This window comes from Phyllobates terribilis, unplaced genomic scaffold (genome assembly GCF_046119375.1).
Source record: "Phyllobates terribilis strain yellow unplaced genomic scaffold, ASM4611937v1 Scaffold_5__5_contigs__length_657084704, whole genome shotgun sequence".
In the NCBI taxonomy this organism is placed as follows: Eukaryota; Metazoa; Chordata; class Amphibia; order Anura; family Dendrobatidae; genus Phyllobates; species Phyllobates terribilis.
Genome location: NW_027362765.1, coordinates 66,012,281 through 66,029,565, shown reverse-complemented (window position 1 = coordinate 66,029,565; position 17,285 = coordinate 66,012,281). Strand labels below are relative to the sequence as shown.

Sequence of the window (17,285 nt, the reverse complement as noted above, 5' to 3'; positions counted from 1 at the left end):
AGAAATAGACAGCGACATCCTGACACCTCATTAAAACCTGACACATACATACAATACAATCAGGGGCGTAATGATCGTGTCCACAGAGGTCTCGGACATGGCCGCGCTCGTGCGGATGAGGGGCTCGTCGACACCAGCACATATAGTGCTGCTCACCATTATTGGCACCTCTTCATTTTTTTATAGACTGTACAATATCTTTCAGAAATAAATGGAAATGTACCACAGTTATACCTTCAGGATTTTTTAATTAGTGGTCCAAAGTAATACAACAATAAAACATTGTTTTTCAACTGACATGTTTCAATTTCAAAGAAGAAACCGAATAAACAGCATGTGCAGCAATAAAGGCACCCCTAATTAATACTTGGCTGCACACCCTTTGGCATTGATGACAGCCTCCAAACGTTTCTTGTAGCCATCTATAAGCTTCTTGGACTTTTCAGCTGGAGTTTTCTCCCACTCTTCCTTTGCAGTTTGTTCAAGCTCTTGAATGTTTGCAGGGTTCTTTTTTCCCAATGGCAGATTTCAGCTCATCCCAAAGATTTTCAATGGGATCGAGGTCAGGACTCATTGTTGGCTATTTTAAATCAGTCCATTTTTTCTTTTTCAGCCATTGATGTGTACTTTTGGATGTGTGCTTTGGGTCATTGTCTTGCTGGAGGACCCATGATCTTTAACTCAAACCAAGTTTTCTTACACTGGGTAGGACATTAGGCTCTAAAATATCTTGATATTTCTCTGATTTCATGATTCTTGTGATACGGTCAAGGCCTCCAGTACCAGACGCAGCAAAGCAAACCCCACAGCATTATGGATCGTACACCATGCTTAACTTTTGACAAGGTGTTCTTTTCCTTATAAGCTTCATTGCGCCGTCTGTAAACAAACTGTTGCTTTGCATTGCCAAAAAGCTCTATTTTTTTTGTCATCTGTCCACAGAACATTTTCCCAGAAGGATTGTGGTTTGTCAAGGAACTCTTTGGCAAAGATCAGTCATTCCTTTTTATGTCTTTTCTTCAGCAATGGTTTCTTTCTTAGCCTTCGCCCATAAAGCTCTGCTTGGTTTAGTATGCGGCGTATGGTACTTGTTGAAACCATGACCCCAGACTGTAGCAGGTTGGATGTTTGACGTGGTGTTTTTTCCTCCATTCGCACCAATCTTCGAAGACATCTCGTCAATTTTCCTCTTTTCCCCACGTCCAGGGAGGTTCTTGACAATTCAATGCTTGGAAAACTTCTTAATAACATTACGCACTGTTGAATCTGGGATACTAAGGACTTTGGAGATGTCCTTATACCCTTTGTAGTTTTAGTTCTAGTCTTGTGTTTGCTAATAATAGCAGTTGTGATGTCCTCAGACAGCTTCTTTGTCTTCACCATTATGACAAAAGAACAGGGCCTACCATGTGGCTTTTTAAAACACTGAAGTCATCATTCATTGGCTAATTCATGTCACATGGGTACCGACAATTAATCACAGGAGAATCTCTTTTGTGATTTACCACAGGCGAATCAAAATGTGTTTCCATACTAAAATAATGTAAAGGGTGCCAATACCAGTGACACAGCAGCTTCAGGTTTTTCTATTTTTCCCTCCCATTGTTTTTGGTTTTAAATTATTGTTTCTCATTTGCTCTTTTGTATTTAACACGAGGGCTCTATACAAGAAAAATTTTCACTTGATTCATTTTTTCAGGAGATCTTCCACATTATGTACCTAAACTTCATGAGTGCCAATAACAATGAGCAGGACAGTACTTCAGCTGAATTTGCGTCTGAGGATGCACATTTAGCTGAAGTGTATTGCGGCTCAGAGACCCGCCGGGTCGGTCCCTCCAGTGCAATACACGTTGCCGGCCAAACAGAGGCCAAAGCTAACGTCAGCATGCCCATGACTGGGGGCGTATGGCAGGGCCCGTTGCTTGCATGCTTAAGTCAACTGCCAGCTATGCATTAAAGAACAGCAGCAGAACGGGTGACATATACTAAGATGGGAGACATATATACCAGGATGTGGAACTTATTTTAATAAATCTCACTACAGACATTTCCAGGGTCCTCACCTCTCCAGTTCTGTTCATCTGTTATTCCCATAGATGTAATGTGATGTCATCAGAATCTCTCACTAGTGATGGGCGAGTGTGCTCGGCACTTCTCTATGCTCAATAGAGCATCCTTGTGCTCAAGACGCTGGGTCCTTAGGCGCCTTGCTCAATTTCCTGCCCTGTATGTTTCACGGCTGATTTTCAGCCACTAAACATTTGGGGATTTCCTGTCAATCATGGTAATGTCGTAGCCATCTTGGCTACTGGCATTACTATGATTGGCCGTATGAATAGCGTAATTGGGTCTATATAAGACCCAGCGACGGCATCTTGTGCGCATTGTACCTGGACATAGTTTAGGGAGAGTTACTACTGCAGAGGGGATAGTGTGTTTTATGGCGTTTATTTACCTGCTGGTGCAATATTAAACCAACAGCCATTTTTAGGGATAATTCAAATAGATTCTATTCTATAATACTGCTCTTAGCTGTAATTCGGGTAGGATTAGCTGCTGTAGTAGGAAGAGTGCATTAAAGGCACTTAGAGAAGGGTTGATTGCATTACAAAGCCCTTTTTAGGGTTAATTCAAATAGATTTTATTCTCTAATACTACCATTCATATCTGAAAATCATTTAGGGTTAGCTGATGGAGTAGGGTTTAGTGTATTAGAGACATTTTGGCAGGGTTGATTGTGTTACAGATCTTGTGGCTGCCACATCCAAGCAAAACTCCTTTCAGGGACAATTCAAATAGATTATATTCTCTAATAATACCAATCATATCTGAAAATCATTTAGGTTTATAGCTGGTGGAGTAGGGGCTAGTGTATTAGAGACATTTTAGCAGGGTTGATTGCGTTACAGTTCTTTTGGCTGCCATGTACAAGCAAAACTCCTTTCAGGGACAATTCAAATAGATTCTATTCTCTAATAATACCGCTTTTAGCTGAGAAGATAATGTAAAATGTGCAAGGCATGCAGCAAGGGATGGGGAACTGGAAGTGCTGGTGATGATGCATGCGGAGGCCATGGCCATGGTCCAAGTGAAACCGTGCGTGCTGCAGGAGCACAACAAACATAGTCATCTATGTCTATCTATATCTAACTTCCTGTCCCACACGGTCCAGTCTCACTAGCCAAAAGTCCTCATTCTGATCCTCCTTCCTCCCCCCATGGTGAGTCCCAAAAGACAAGTAACTCCATCCTTGGGTACTCCGAGGAGCTCTTTACCTTTCCATTCATAGCTTCTTCTGGCTTCTCACCTTACAAGTTTCAAGAGGGATAAGAGGAGATTGTGTGCGGTGACGCCCAAATATTTGAGCAGCCACAGTCAAAAGAAGCTGATGGTGGAAAATGGCTATTACTGTCTCAAGAGGTTGATGATGATGAGAAACAGTTGCCAACAAGTCATTGTAAAACATCAAGTCAGGAGGAGGACCAGAGTGAGGAAGTAGAAGATGAGATGGTGGATGATGAAGTCATTGACCCAACCTGGCAAGGTCACATGCTGATCGAGCACAGCAGCGCAGAAAGGGAGAGATGCGCAGCACAGCAACAAGCAGGAAGAGGCTGTGGGGCTGACAGAGGGAGAAGGCTGTCAGATGTTCCCCAGAGCAGACACACGTGGCCAAATCCCAGGTCAAGAGTTAGGAGTTCCCCAGTCTGTGCGTTGCTATGTGAATTTCCATGTATCTTTTGACCTCATCAGATTTTAAAATGATGTAATAAAAACTTGGAATTTTTTAATATAACTTTTTGGAGCTGGAATTTTTCACTTCTTTCTTGCATTGATTCCAAGTGTGAGCACACGTTGTTCCTGGCTTCGACACGCTGAAATCTGTGGAGGGAGAGCTGACTTCCATTTGTTCTCTATTGCTATACACAGTTTGGCCAAATGACTGGGTCCACAATCAGTGTCTGAAGGTGACACCAATGCCTCTTCCCCTGCCCCACATGCTTGCCAATCCCCTGTCCAGGACGCAGGTGTGTATGACTCCCTCCCTGCACCTGTCATTGCACATACGCAACCACTATCAGCAACCACGTCCACTTCCTTGTCCCAGCACAGTGTTCAGTTGTCCTTACCACAGGCCTTGGAAAGCGAGTGGAAATATTCAGCCATCCACCCACCAGCCCAAACACTATACGGCCACATTTCAAGAATCCTTGGCCTGAAAATGTTGCAGTTTAGGCTTGTGGACACTGAGGCATTCTGCAACCTCATGGCAGCAGCCATCTCTTGGTTCTCGGTCCCAAGCCGCCACTATTTCTCCCATAAAACCGTCCTCGCCTACCACAAACACGTGTCCCATAAAATCACCCATGCCCTGACCAATGCAGTTACTGGGAAGGTCCACTTAAACCACCGACACATGGACAAGTGCGTTTAGACAGGAACACTACATTTTCCTGACGACAAACTGGGTGAACCTGCTGAAGGCCGGGACCGAGTCGGACCCTGGGATTGCACATGTGCTACCAATGCCTAGAGTTGCAGGCCCAAGTTCCATTAGGGTTTTCCCATCCTCCTACGCCAGTTCCTGCACCCCTTCCTCATCCACATCCTCCATCTCAGAATTATCATCGATATCAGTCGCAAGTTGGAAACACTGCAGCACTGCCTTAGGGAAGCGGCAACAGGCTCTGCTTCAGCTCATATCTTTAGGTGTCAAACATCACACCGTGGCAGAATTGTTGAAAGGTATAACAGACCAGACAGATCTGTGGCTCTCGCTGCTGAACCTACAACCAGGCATGGCCGTGTGTGATAATGGCTGTAACCTCTCACACGTACCAGGCTTGGCCCATGTGTTCAACTTAGTGGTTCAGCGCTTTCTGAAAACCTACCCTGATTTGCTGAGCTACTTGACAAGGTACGCCACACGTGTGCGCCCATTTCTGCAAGTCACCTACAGCTGCCGCCGGTATGACAGTGCTGCAGCAGCGCTTGCAACTGCCACCTCACCGACTGGTTTGCGACGTGCCCACATGCTGGAACTCAAGATTGCATATGTTGTCAAGGCTTTGTGAGCAGCAGAGGGGAGTAGTTGAATACCAGCTCCAACATTCCTGTCAGTATTCCGCTCAGCCTCTGCACATAACAATCGACGAGTGGTCATGGATATCTAACATCTGTCCAGTTCTCCAAAACGTCCAGGAATCAAGCAGCGATGATGTCATAATTAGCGTGACCATCCTGCTTGTGTCTACTCAAACGCCTGCTGCTCACAATGAAAGAGGAAATTTTGAATGCGGACCAGGTGGTGGTGGAGGAAGAAAGTAGACAGGGTGATACTACCCAGCCCTGTCTCATCTTCTCAAAGTGGATTTGGTAATGATGAGGTGGAAGAAGTTGAGGAGGAGTAGGAGCAGGAGATGGTTACCTGCGCTACAGAGGGAACTACCAACAACAGCTTCTCGTCTGTTCAGCATGGATGACCTGAAGAGGAGGGGCAGCAGGAGATGGAGAGTCATCCTGATTGGGATAGAGAAGTCTTGTCTGTTGGGAGTCTGGTACACATTGCAGACTTTATGTCCCGCTGACTTTCACGTGACCCTTGTATTATACGTATTTTGGGCACCATCAGTTACTGATTGTTTACCCTTCTCAACCCACTCTACAAGGAGAACTTTCCATTTCTTCTTCCTGCAGTGGAGACGCCTACTACCAGAAGACCTTAGTAGCAGAATTGGTCAATAAATTCCCATCTGACAATGCTGATGGCAGAGGTCAGAGTTCTTTGGGCAACCAAGGAGTAAAGATGAGGGGGGACACATAACAGATCCAACAGAGGCAGGGGAACACTATCAAAGGTCTGAGACAGTTTTATTAGACCCTCCCAGCGCCCAGGCCCTGATTTGCGGGGTACTCTTACAAGGAGGGAAAAGGTAATGAAGATGGTGAAGGAGTACCTAGCCGAGCGTGCCAGCATCCTCCGAAATTGCTCTGTGCCATACAACTATTAGGTTCCAAGCTGGACACGTGGAATGAACGATCCCTCTATGCCTTGGAGGTGCTGCCCTGACCTGCTGCTAGCGTTTTGTCAGACCGGGTTTTTAGTGCCACCGGGGGCATTATAACAGATAGGTGCATCCACCTGTTAACTGAAAATGTTGACAGGCTGACTCTTATCAATATGAACAAGGCCTGGATTGGCCACAACTTCTTAAACACACTGGATGACAGCAGCGGAACATAAAGTCAAATAAAATGTTCCTTTTTTTCTGGTGTATTGCCATGCACCCCTTCCCACCCAAACAATGGTATACAGTTCTTGTTCTGTAATTTTTATTGTCCTCCTCCTCCACCATAATTACAGGGCCATGATCTGACCCTCGCTCCTAATTTTTTAAGTTTGTGTATGATGCTCTAATATATAATTTTTAAAGGCCTACCTGTAAAATATTATTTATATATATATATATATTTTGTAAGGTGGCTGCCGGACAGGTCGTGGACGGGAGGTATGTGTCCCCGAAGTGCCAAGCTTCGGTGATGTAGGACCCGGAGAAGCAGGCTCCAGCACACATAGTGCTGAGAGGAATTTAATGGGCCCGGATTACAGGGCCGGGTTTTACGAGCAGCTGAAAGAGCTGGGGGTGGGGGGGACAGCTGCTCACTTACCTCCAGTCCAGGTGTCGGAAGGCTGATTTAAGACAGCTGCGACTGTCTCTGTCTGTCTGTGTTTGTTGGGCAAGGTGAGCAGACCTTGCAGATGCTTCTTAGACTCTGCAGGAGGCAGAGAAAAGCAACTTGTTTAAACGGCTGAGGCCATGCTGCATGGACATGTTATTTTGAGCTTTGTTCTGTTATTCCTTTTTGTGCCAGGAAAAGGCTGTTACTTTTGTTTCTTAACTGGTGTATGGACACTAAAATAAACCACCAGTTTATTTGAACCCGTGGACTGCATCACTGCGTGAACCCGTGCCTACCTCCAACTCAGTGAGTACAAATCCCTACAATTGGTGCTAGAAGCACGGGCACAGATCCCAAGCGGCAGTGTGACTGCTACAAGAAGACGTATATGTCCTGGGTGAAGTCAGCCATAAGCCAGCAAGTGTCGCTGGAAAAAATGGAGGACCCGCTTAAACATCTGTTGCAGGCACAGCAGGCACAACAAGCGCAGCACCAGCAGCAACTTCAGCAACAGCAGGCTCAGCAGGCGCAGTTCCAGCAGCAGTACCTGCAGAGCCAGCAGAGCAGCCAGCAGCAGCATTGGGAGCAGCTGCAGCAGCAACGGGAGCAGCGGCAGGAAACAAATAAACTTCTGATGCAGCAGATCCAACAGCAGCAAAGACAAATGGAAATCTTGGCAGAGCAGATTCGTGGCAGGACGACCGCCACATCCTCAGGTCCAGGTGATGACTCACACGTCAGGAAGACGGTAAGAAGAGCATTACAAAAGATGACCCCGGGTGATGACGTTGAGGCGTTCCTGACAGTCTTTGAGAGGGTGGCAGAGCGGGAGAAATTGCCTTCAGAGCAGTGGGCGGAGGTACTAGAGCCATATTGGACAGGCGAGCCGCAGAAGGCCTATTATGACTTGGCCTTGCAGGACGCGAAAGAGTACGCTAAGTTGAAAACTGAGATTTTGGCGCCCTTGGGAGTAACTCTGACTGTCAGGGCGCAACATGTGCACCACTGGGCCTATTGCAGTGACAAACCTCCCCGGTCCCAGATATTCGACCTCCTACACCTGGTCCAAAAGTGGTTGCAACCTGAATCTTCCTCCCCAGCACAGATGGTGGAGAGGGTCGTTATAGACAGGTTTATACACTCTCTCCCAAAGTCGGTGAAATCCTGGGTTGCCCAGGGAGATCCCCATAATGCCGATGACTTGGTGGGGTTGGTGGAAAGATACCAGGCGGTTGAGAGTCCGTTGGGAAAACAAGGGGTCATAGCCTCTCAATACTGGGGTTCCCAAAAGGTGGCAGACACCCAAAAGAAGGGAGCTAGCGCCACACCTGGTGCCAATCGAGATGGTTTGGGGTGAGCTGGACCGCAGAGTGAAGGCAAAAGGGCCAACAAGTGCTAAGCATCTCTGGGAACTCCTTCAAGATTGTTGGAAGACCATTTCCGGTGACTACCTCTTGAAGTTCATCAAGAGAATGCCAAGAGTGTGCAAAGCAGTCATCAAAGCAAAAGGTGGCTACTTTGAAGAACCTAGAATATAAGACCTATTTTCAGTTGTTTCACACTTTTTTGTTAAGTATATAATTCCACATGTGTTAATTCATAGCTTTGATGCCTTCAGTATGAATGTACAATTTTCATAGTCATGAAAATACAGAAAAATCTTTAAATGAGAAGGTGTGTCCGAACTTTTGGTCTGTGTGTATATATATATATATATATAGATATAGATATAGATATATATATATATATATATACACATATATACTTCCCCAGAGGTAAATGTTTTTCAGCCCTGGCACATAGTACATTAGATTTACAAGTCTAGAAGTCCCACTCCTTCCAAATACTAAAAATAGGATTTATGAGGTCCTCCTCTACGTTCTTCCAGGGTGTATCGCAGTGCCTCCTTCAAATTTTTGGCATCGCTTTGCACATAATACATTGGCTTTACAACTTTAGGAGTCCCAGTTTTTCCAAATACTAAAAAAAAGGTTTTCTGATGCCATCCTCTACATCAGTACCAGGGTGTATCGCAATGTCTCATTATAATTTTTGGCATCCCTTGCACATCATGTTTTTTACGGTGATCTGTAGTCAGAAATTCATCAAGGCAGGCAAAATTAACTCATTTAATGACCATTCGCAGTTTCCCTGTACCATCCATGTGTGCGTGGTATTGGTGTACGCTACTGGAGGTGGAATTACAACGGCTTCTGGAACCAGATTTGCCCTCCAATAGCTGCACATTAAAGGATTTAAGCTACTCATTCCAATTACAGAGCCTCAAATTTGTCATGGATGGCTATGTTGTCTTGCGACATCAACTCCTGATGAGTGGTTAATTTGCTTTACTGCTGCCTTCCTTGGATGTAGTACCCGCTTATCAGGGTCCTTCTCTGGAATCAAACTCTGATTCTCTGTTCCCCGTAGTAACCTCACCGTGGAATGGAGCCCATACTGCCCGGGGGGTTGGTCGTAAGATAGAGCAGCTCGCTGTATGGGCAGGTCCCAAAGCGGCAGGCGTAGAGAAAACACCCTTTACATGGGGAGGGGGAGGTCAATAGCCTCCACTGGACACCATGGCAGTCCTGCCTCGTCACCCACCCCACCCAAAGCGATTCTCAGGGTTGCATGAAAAAGGGGCGAGGGCGTGGGGGCCTATGTGGCTTAGACCTGCCTCCAATGTGGGGGTCCTTTTTTATTGTTATTTTTAGTCATTTCCCTATCCATATTTGTTTGTATGGCTATTGTCCTGCTCTTACCCACATTTTGCTTCCTTTTGAAGCCCCCTAGCCCTAACTATGACCATTTTACAGCCACCGAAGGACCAATTTTAATGGACCGAAGTTCAGGTTACAATTGACTTCTATTGAGTTCGGGGTCAAGTTCAGATGCTGAACCGAACTTTAAACTCAAGTTCGAGTCGAACTTGAACATCCACGAGTCCCCTCATCCCTATCTATGACCTCTGCTGCCAGCGTTGTCAGATGGGAATTTTTGTACTAACTGTTTGACTCAGGCCTTTTGGTATTGCACCATTTAACTAGGTCTCTCTGCCGCAGGCAGTTCTCCTTGTAGCATGGGTGGAAAACGGTGAACAACCAGAAATCATTGTTTGCCAAAATTCATATAACATGAGCGTCATGGAAAAGGCAGCAGGAAATAAAGTCTGCCATGTGTGCCAGACTCCCAACAGGCAAGACCTCCCTGTCCCCACCAGGAGGATGACTTTCCGTATCGTTCTCCTCCCTCTCCAGCCCATCCACACTGAAAAGACGGGACATGTGGGACAGCTCCTATCCTTACAACTGGGACATCCCCTGGTACTATCAGGAGGTGCTCAAGTTTATTAACCCTTCAGGTGCTTCACAGGAATTTTTGGAATGGGGAAGAAAAAAATGAACAGTTGACTTTTTCACAAAAATGTTACTTTAGATCCAAATGTTTTTATTTTTGCAGGGGTAACAGGAAAAAATGGACCCAAAACTTTGTTTTGCAATTTCCCCTGAGCACGCAGATACCCCATACGTGGGGAAAAAACACTGTTTGGACGCACAGCAGGGCTCAGAAGGGAAGGAGCGCCATTTGACTTTTTGAATGTAAAATTTGCTTGAATAATTAGCGGACGCCATGTTGCGATTAGAGAGCCCCTGATGTGCCTAAACAGTGGAAACCCCCCATAAGTGATACCATTTTGGAAACTAGACCCCTCGGGGAACTTATCTAGATGTGTGGTGAGCACCTTGAACCCCCAGGTGCTTCACAGAAGTTTATATCATGGAGCCGTGAAAATAAAATTTTCACATTTTTCCCACAAAAATGTTTTTCAGCCCCCAGTTTTGCATTTTCATAAGGGTAACAGGAGAAATTGCACCAAGAAACTTGTTGTGCAATCTCTACTGAGTAAGCCGATACCCCATATGTGGGGGAAAACCACTGCTTGGGCGTACGGCAGGGTTCGGAACGGAAGGAGCGCCATTTAACTTTTTGAATGTAAAATTTGCTTGAATAATTAGCGGATGTGCCCCTGACGTGCCTAAACAGTGGAAACCCCCCACAAGTGGCACCATCTTGGAAACTAGACCACTCAGGGAACTTATCTAGATGTGTGGTGAGCACCTTTAACCCCCAGGTGCTTCACAGAAGTTTATAACATGGAGCCGTGAAAATAAAAAAATTAAACTTTTCCACAAAAATGATCTTTTAGCCCCAAATTTTTTATTTTCACAAGGGTAAGAGGAGAAAATGGAACCTAAAAACTGTTGTGCAATTTCTCCTGAGTACGCCAATACCCCATATGTGGGAAAAATACACTGTTTGGGCACACGGCAGAGTTCAGAAGGGAAGGAGCCCTGTGTGACTTTTTAAACGCAAAATTGGCTGGAATCAAGAGCAGACGCCATGTCGCATTTTGGGAGCCCCTGATGCGCCTAAATAGTGGAAACCCCCCACAATTGACTCCATTTTGGAAACTAGACCCCTCAAGGATTTTATCAAGGGGTATAGTGTACATTTTGAACCCAGAGGTACGACAGAATTTGATAACATTAGGTCATCATATTGAATAAGTTGGCATTAGTCTTGAGCGCAAGTGCTCGCTACTTGAGTTTGCATTGGGTACTCGGGTATGCACCATGTATCACGGGTGCTCTAGTGACATGCTCGAGTCCTTGCCCCGCATGTTTCACGGTTGTTAGACACCCAAAAAAAAACATGCTGGGATCGCTCGTGCATGGCAGGCGATCCCAGCAACGTTTTTTTTGGCCGCGAAGCATATGGGGCAGAGACTCGAGCATGTCACTCGAACACCCACGATACTTAGTGCATAACCGAGCACCCGATGCAAACTTAAGTAGCGAGCACTTGCGCTCAACACTGGTCGCCATATCGTCATTTTTTTTTCTTTACTTTTGAAAAAATACCAACCCCAACCCTAATACAACCCTAACCCTAGCCCAATCCTAACCATAGCCCAACCCTAACCCTAGCACAACTCTAACCCTAGAGTTTATTTTTTTACACCGTTCCTCGTGTGGTATAAGTGATTAGACTACTTTATTCTTCGGGTCGGTGCAATTACAATGATACCAGATTCATATCGGGTTTTTATGATTGACAGCTATCACACACTTTTTTTTTCAAAGACTAGTTTTTGCATCGCCATATTTTGAGAGCTATAATTTTTCCATATTTTGGCCGACAGAGTTGTGTGACGGCTTGTTTTTTGCGGGACAAGTTGACGTTTTTATTGGTACCATTTTCAGCATGTGACTTTTTTGATCGCTTTCTATTCTGATTTTCCAGGTTTTAACTAATATGGACTTAAATTCGGAGATGGAGGAAGAGGCCACCTGATAGCCCTCCAAAATTTTTGCGTGAGTGCCGTCTGCTGACCCTCAAAAAATGTATGAATAGGTGCCTCTTGATGGCCCTACAAAATGTATGACCGAGGGTGAAGTGGAGGAAAACCTAATGGAAATATGGCCCACAATCCTTGGCATTGGCAGCATGTGTGCTGTCCTAGGGTCCGACTCGGTCCTGGCCTCCACAAAGTTCACCTAGTGTGCCATCAGGGAAATGTAGCATCCCTGGCCACAAGCACTTGTCCATGTGTCGGTGGCCCTTCCCAGGCAGGCCGGGGTCCCACTAGCGTATGGCATCCGATGCTGATGAGCGGGAGCCGAGTGTCAGTGCTCCGTGCTGCGATCCTCTCACACAGAGAAGATTGCAGCACAGCTGCGGAGGGGATGGTGCAATCAGTTTCTCCATCTCCTCTGTTGCTGGCATCGGCGGGAATCGCACTGCACTCGGGTGATATCCGAGTGCAGTGCAATGTTTCACACGCACCCATAGCTTATATGGGTGCGTGGGATCCGAATCCAGCATGCTACGATTTTTTTTCAGCCCAATCGCTATCTGATTGAAGCTGGGGAAAAAAAATGCCACTGAGCACACCATCATAGGATTAAATTGGTCCGAATGCAATCAGATTTTTTATTGGATTGCATTTGTCCGTTTTAATCGCAAGTGAGAGCGAGCCCTAACTGCGTTGGTCAGGGCATGGTAAGGGTAAGGTGATGATGGGACACGTGCTGATGTAAGGCAAGGCAGGAATGGCACACCAGGAAAAATAGTGGCGGCTGGGGACAAAGTGCCGAGGAACGGCCACCACCATGAGGTTGCGGAAAGACTCAGTGTGCACAAGCCTACACGGCAACATTTCCAGACCAAGTAGTCTGACAGTGTGCCCGTTTAGTGGTTTGGCCTGTGGGTGGGTGGCTGGATATTTTCTTGTGCGTTCCAAGGCCGTGAGTAGTGACAGCTGAATGTTGTGCTGGGCTAAAGAAGTGGACGTGGTTGCTGATGGTGCTTGCGAATGTGCAACACCAGATGCAGGGTGGGAGGCATCCACTCCAGAATACTGGACAGGAAGGCGGGGGGCGGGGTAGCAAGCATTTAGCACAGGGGAAGAGGCAGTGGTGTCACCCGCAGACACTGATTGTGTATCCAGGCATTTGGCCCACATAGTTGAGTGCTTTGATGACATGTGCTTGAGCATGCTGGTGGTGGTCAGGCTGGTGGTGGTCAGGCTGGCAGTGGTCTGGCCCCTGCTCATCTTGGTATGGCATAGGTTTCAAATGATCATTATTTTTACTGTCCGCACTTTCTATAAAAATGCAACAGACTGGGAACACCTACAGTAACCCTTAGCTTGGGAACTTGCCTCGTGTGGGTGCTCTGGGGAACAGTTGCTCAGCCTTCTCCCTGTGGCCATCCCACTGCTTGGGCCTGCTTGTTGCGGTGCTGCAGATCCCTCCCCCTCTGCGCTGCTGTACTCGCTCTGCATAGCAACTTCCCAGGTTGGGGGAGTGACTTCATTGTCCACCACCTCGTCTTCCACTTCCGCACTCTGGTCCTCCTGACTTGTTGACCTGACAACATCACTTGTTGGCAACTGTGTTTCATCATCATGATCATCATCTACCTCTTGAGACAATATTTGCCGTTCCCCACAGTCGTCGTCTTCTGACTATGGCAGCTCAAATATTTGGGCATCACTACACACGATCTACTAATGTGCCTGTTGATATGTACAAGGCGAGAGGCCAGAATCAATAAATGGAAAGAGCTCCTCGGAGTGTCTGAGTGTGGGATCACTTGTCTCCTGGGAATCACCATGGTGGGAGGAAGGAGGATGAGGGTAAGGAAATGTGGTCCAGACTCTTTGCTAGTGAGACTGGACCATGTGGAAGACAGGGTGGTGCTGGGAAACATACTGGGAGCATTATCTACCATTCAATTGACCACCTGTTTGCACTGTTCTGACTTCCAGGGTGGTGTCTCGTCCCTATGCAAAGTGGGATAGGAAGATAGGTCTCATGGATGACCGTGTTTGTTGTGCTCCCACCTGCAAACTGTATGGTGTTATTTTCTAAAATAAAATATGTATCCCTGAAAATAAATTTAGCGCGAGGGCCGCCTGCTGGACCTCCAAAATTTATGACTGAGGGCCGCCTGCTAGGCCCTCTAAAATGTATGACCGAGGGCTGCCTGATGGTCCTCCAACATTTATGACTGATGGCCCTCCAAAATGTATGTAAAAAAATGTAAAAAATTTGGAGCGAAGGACACATGATAACCCTGTTGATATATTGTAGGAGGAGGAGAACAAGAAAAATACTAAACCATGAACCATATACCGTTTTTTTGGGTGGGAATGGGTGCATGGGACTACACTAGAAAAAAAAAGAAACATTTGATTTGGCTTTATGTTCCACTACGGTCATTCGCTGCGGTTGAGAAGTCTGGGCCAATCCAAGCCTTGTTTATTTTGAGTACAGTCAGCCTGTCATCATTTTCAGTTGACAGGCTGATGCACCTATCAGTTATTATGCCCCGGTGACAATAAAAACCTATGGAATCAAGTTAAGCATGGAGGGAGCAGTGGATGTGGCCTACTAGACTCAGATTTGCCTCAACTATGTGTAAAATAAAAATAAAGATGCATACATACAACGGGAGAAAGGCCCAAGTGCACCTCTTGTGTGAATAAATGGACACAGAACTTGTGGTGTTCTATCCCCATGATGAGTCGGAGAAGTTTCCCCCACATTGTTCATGAATTTTCATTGACAAAGGACTCCAAGGAGATGAAAATTTTTTTTTTAAACCCCAGCTTTAATCTATTTGAAGTCTTGGGGCTTCCCGATGCCCTGAGCCAGCACAGGAGGAACTGCTGTCCACCTTAGCTGGAGCAAAAGTGGGATGCCTGAAGGTCCTTGTTGTGCCAGTTGTACCTCAAGCAGTGGCCTTGAATCCGGGGCTCCTTGGTGTTGGCTACAGAAGTCCCACTACTTTTAAATGTAAATGTTTTCTGATGCCCTACGCTACCGTGTGTTCCAGGGTGTATTGGAGTGACTCATTCTAAATTTTGGCATCCCTTGCACATAGTGCATACGCTTTACCAGTCTAGGAGTCCCACTGCTTCCAAATGGGGAAACAATGTTTTCTGAGGCCATCCTTTATGTGTATTCCAGGGTGTATTACAATCCCTCCTTTCAATTTTTGATAGGCCTTGCATCAACTGCATAGGCTTCACCAGTCTACGAGTCTCACTACTTACAAATGGGGAAAAAAAATCAGAAATCTCATCCACACGAATCCTTACTCCTTTTTTTCATTACTGAAATGGAAAACTATTGCATTTTTGAATGAAGGAGCATGTCAATTCATTCAGCAGTTTTTTCACTATTGAAAGCAGTGAAAAAGTGCAATAATACAGCAAAAACGCTACATGTGAACTTAGCCTAAGGGGTGGAGAAGGCGTTTTTTTATCTATCTCTTATTTTATTTGCCTTATACACAAGCCAGTATTCATTTTCTTGCCCACCCAGACATCTTGGGAGGGTCCGGAGGAAAAATGCGAGTTTCCAATTGAATTACATTATGCTCGATACATGAGTCAAAAACTGAATCATTGCGGAAAACTCATTACGAGTAACAGGCATTTTAGTGCTCACTCATCACAATCTCTCACCTCTCCAGTAAGCCGGAAGAGGATCTCTAGAGTGAGGTGTAATATCCTCTCCGCCATCTTGTCCCTGTCCCTATCCATCCTTGATGGTCAATCAGGACAATTCTCTTATATAGAAGATCTCCACTGAGAGGATCCGATATTGTAGGGACCTGAATGGGGAGAAGATGACGATGTAACATCATACAACGGACAGTCCCGGATACGGCGGTCAGTCCCGGATACGGCGGTCAGTCCCGGATCTGGGTCTCTGCCCTGCAGTCTCAGGCGTCTGCTGAATGCCCCTCACTGCCCTCATGCCCCCTCCGACATCTCCTCCTGCCGGGGGAGAGAAGTGGTAAATGTCTGTGGCTGGGGGCGGTAGGGGGAAGAGACATTTCCCGGAGCTGAGCAGAGTTTATCCCTCTCTCTATTCTGGGAACCTTTGCAGTTCTGCTTCCAGGACCTGTGATGATGTCACAGTCATGTGATCAGTCACATGGGGGGAGCAGGATGGGGCTTGTAGGAAGTGAAGGGTTTTCTGTGTAGGAAGCGGCCACAGGTAAGAGCTGAAGCTGAGGAGAAGTCTACACTGGGGACCGGTAATGAGGGAGCAGGGACTGTGTGATAGAGGGAACAGGACTCAGTCCTGGGGGAAGCACCGGGACTCTGCACTGGGGACCGGTAATGAGGGAGCAGGGACTGTGTGATAGAGGGGACAGGACTCAGTCCTGGGGGAAGCACCGGGACTCTACACTGGGGACCGGTAATGAGGGAGCAGGGACTGTGTGATAGAGGAGACAGGACTCAGTCCTGGGGGAAGCACCGGGACTCTACACTGGAGACCCGTAATGAGGGAGCAGGGATTGTGTGATAGAGGGGACAGGACTCAGTCCTGGGGGAAGCACCGGGACTCTGCACTGGGGACCGGTAATGAGGGAGCAGGGACTGTGTGATAGAGGGGACAGGACTCAGTCCTGGAGGAAGCACCGGGACTCTGCACTGGGGACCGGTAATGAGGGAGCAGGAACTGTGTGATAGAGGGGACAGGACTCAGTCCTGGGGGAAGCACCGGGACTCTGCACTGGGGACCGGTAATGAGGGAGCAGGGACTGTGTGATAGAGGGGACAGGGCTCAGTCCTGGGGGAAGCACCGGGACTCTGCACTGGGGACCGGTAATGAGGGAGCAGGGACTGTGTGATAGAGGGGACAGGACTCAGTCCTGGGGGAAGCACCGGGACTCTGCACTGGGGACCGGTAATGAGGGAGCAGGGACTGTGTGATAGAGGGGACAGGACTCAGTCCTGGGGGAAGCACCGGGACTCTGCACTGGGGACCGGTAATGAGGGAGCAGGAACTGTGTGATAGAGAGGACAGGACTCAGTCCTGGAGGAAGCACCGGGACTCTACACTGGTGACCGGTAATGAGGGAGCAGGGACTGTGTGATAGAGGGGACAGGACTCAGTCCTGGGGGAAGCTTCGGGACTCTGCACTGGTGACCGGTAATGAGGGAGCAGGGACTGTGTGATAGAGGGGACAGGACTCAGTCCTGGGGGAAGCACCGGCACTCTGCACTGGGGACCGGT

General features: G+C 47.0%; 1 protein-coding gene across 2 annotated transcripts in view; it reads left to right on the top strand.

The window, feature by feature from the left end:
* Nucleotides 1–16,167: 16,167 nt before the first annotated feature.
* LOC141270721 (uncharacterized) overlaps nucleotides 16,168–17,285 on the top strand; it is a 48,281-nt gene continuing 47,163 nt past the window's right edge. For both annotated transcript variants that reach the window (XM_073680817.1, XM_073680816.1), the window contains exon 1: nucleotides 16,168–16,259. The gene's annotated coding sequence lies outside the window, so the exon portion shown is untranslated. The remainder of the gene's footprint in view (nucleotides 16,260–17,285) is intronic.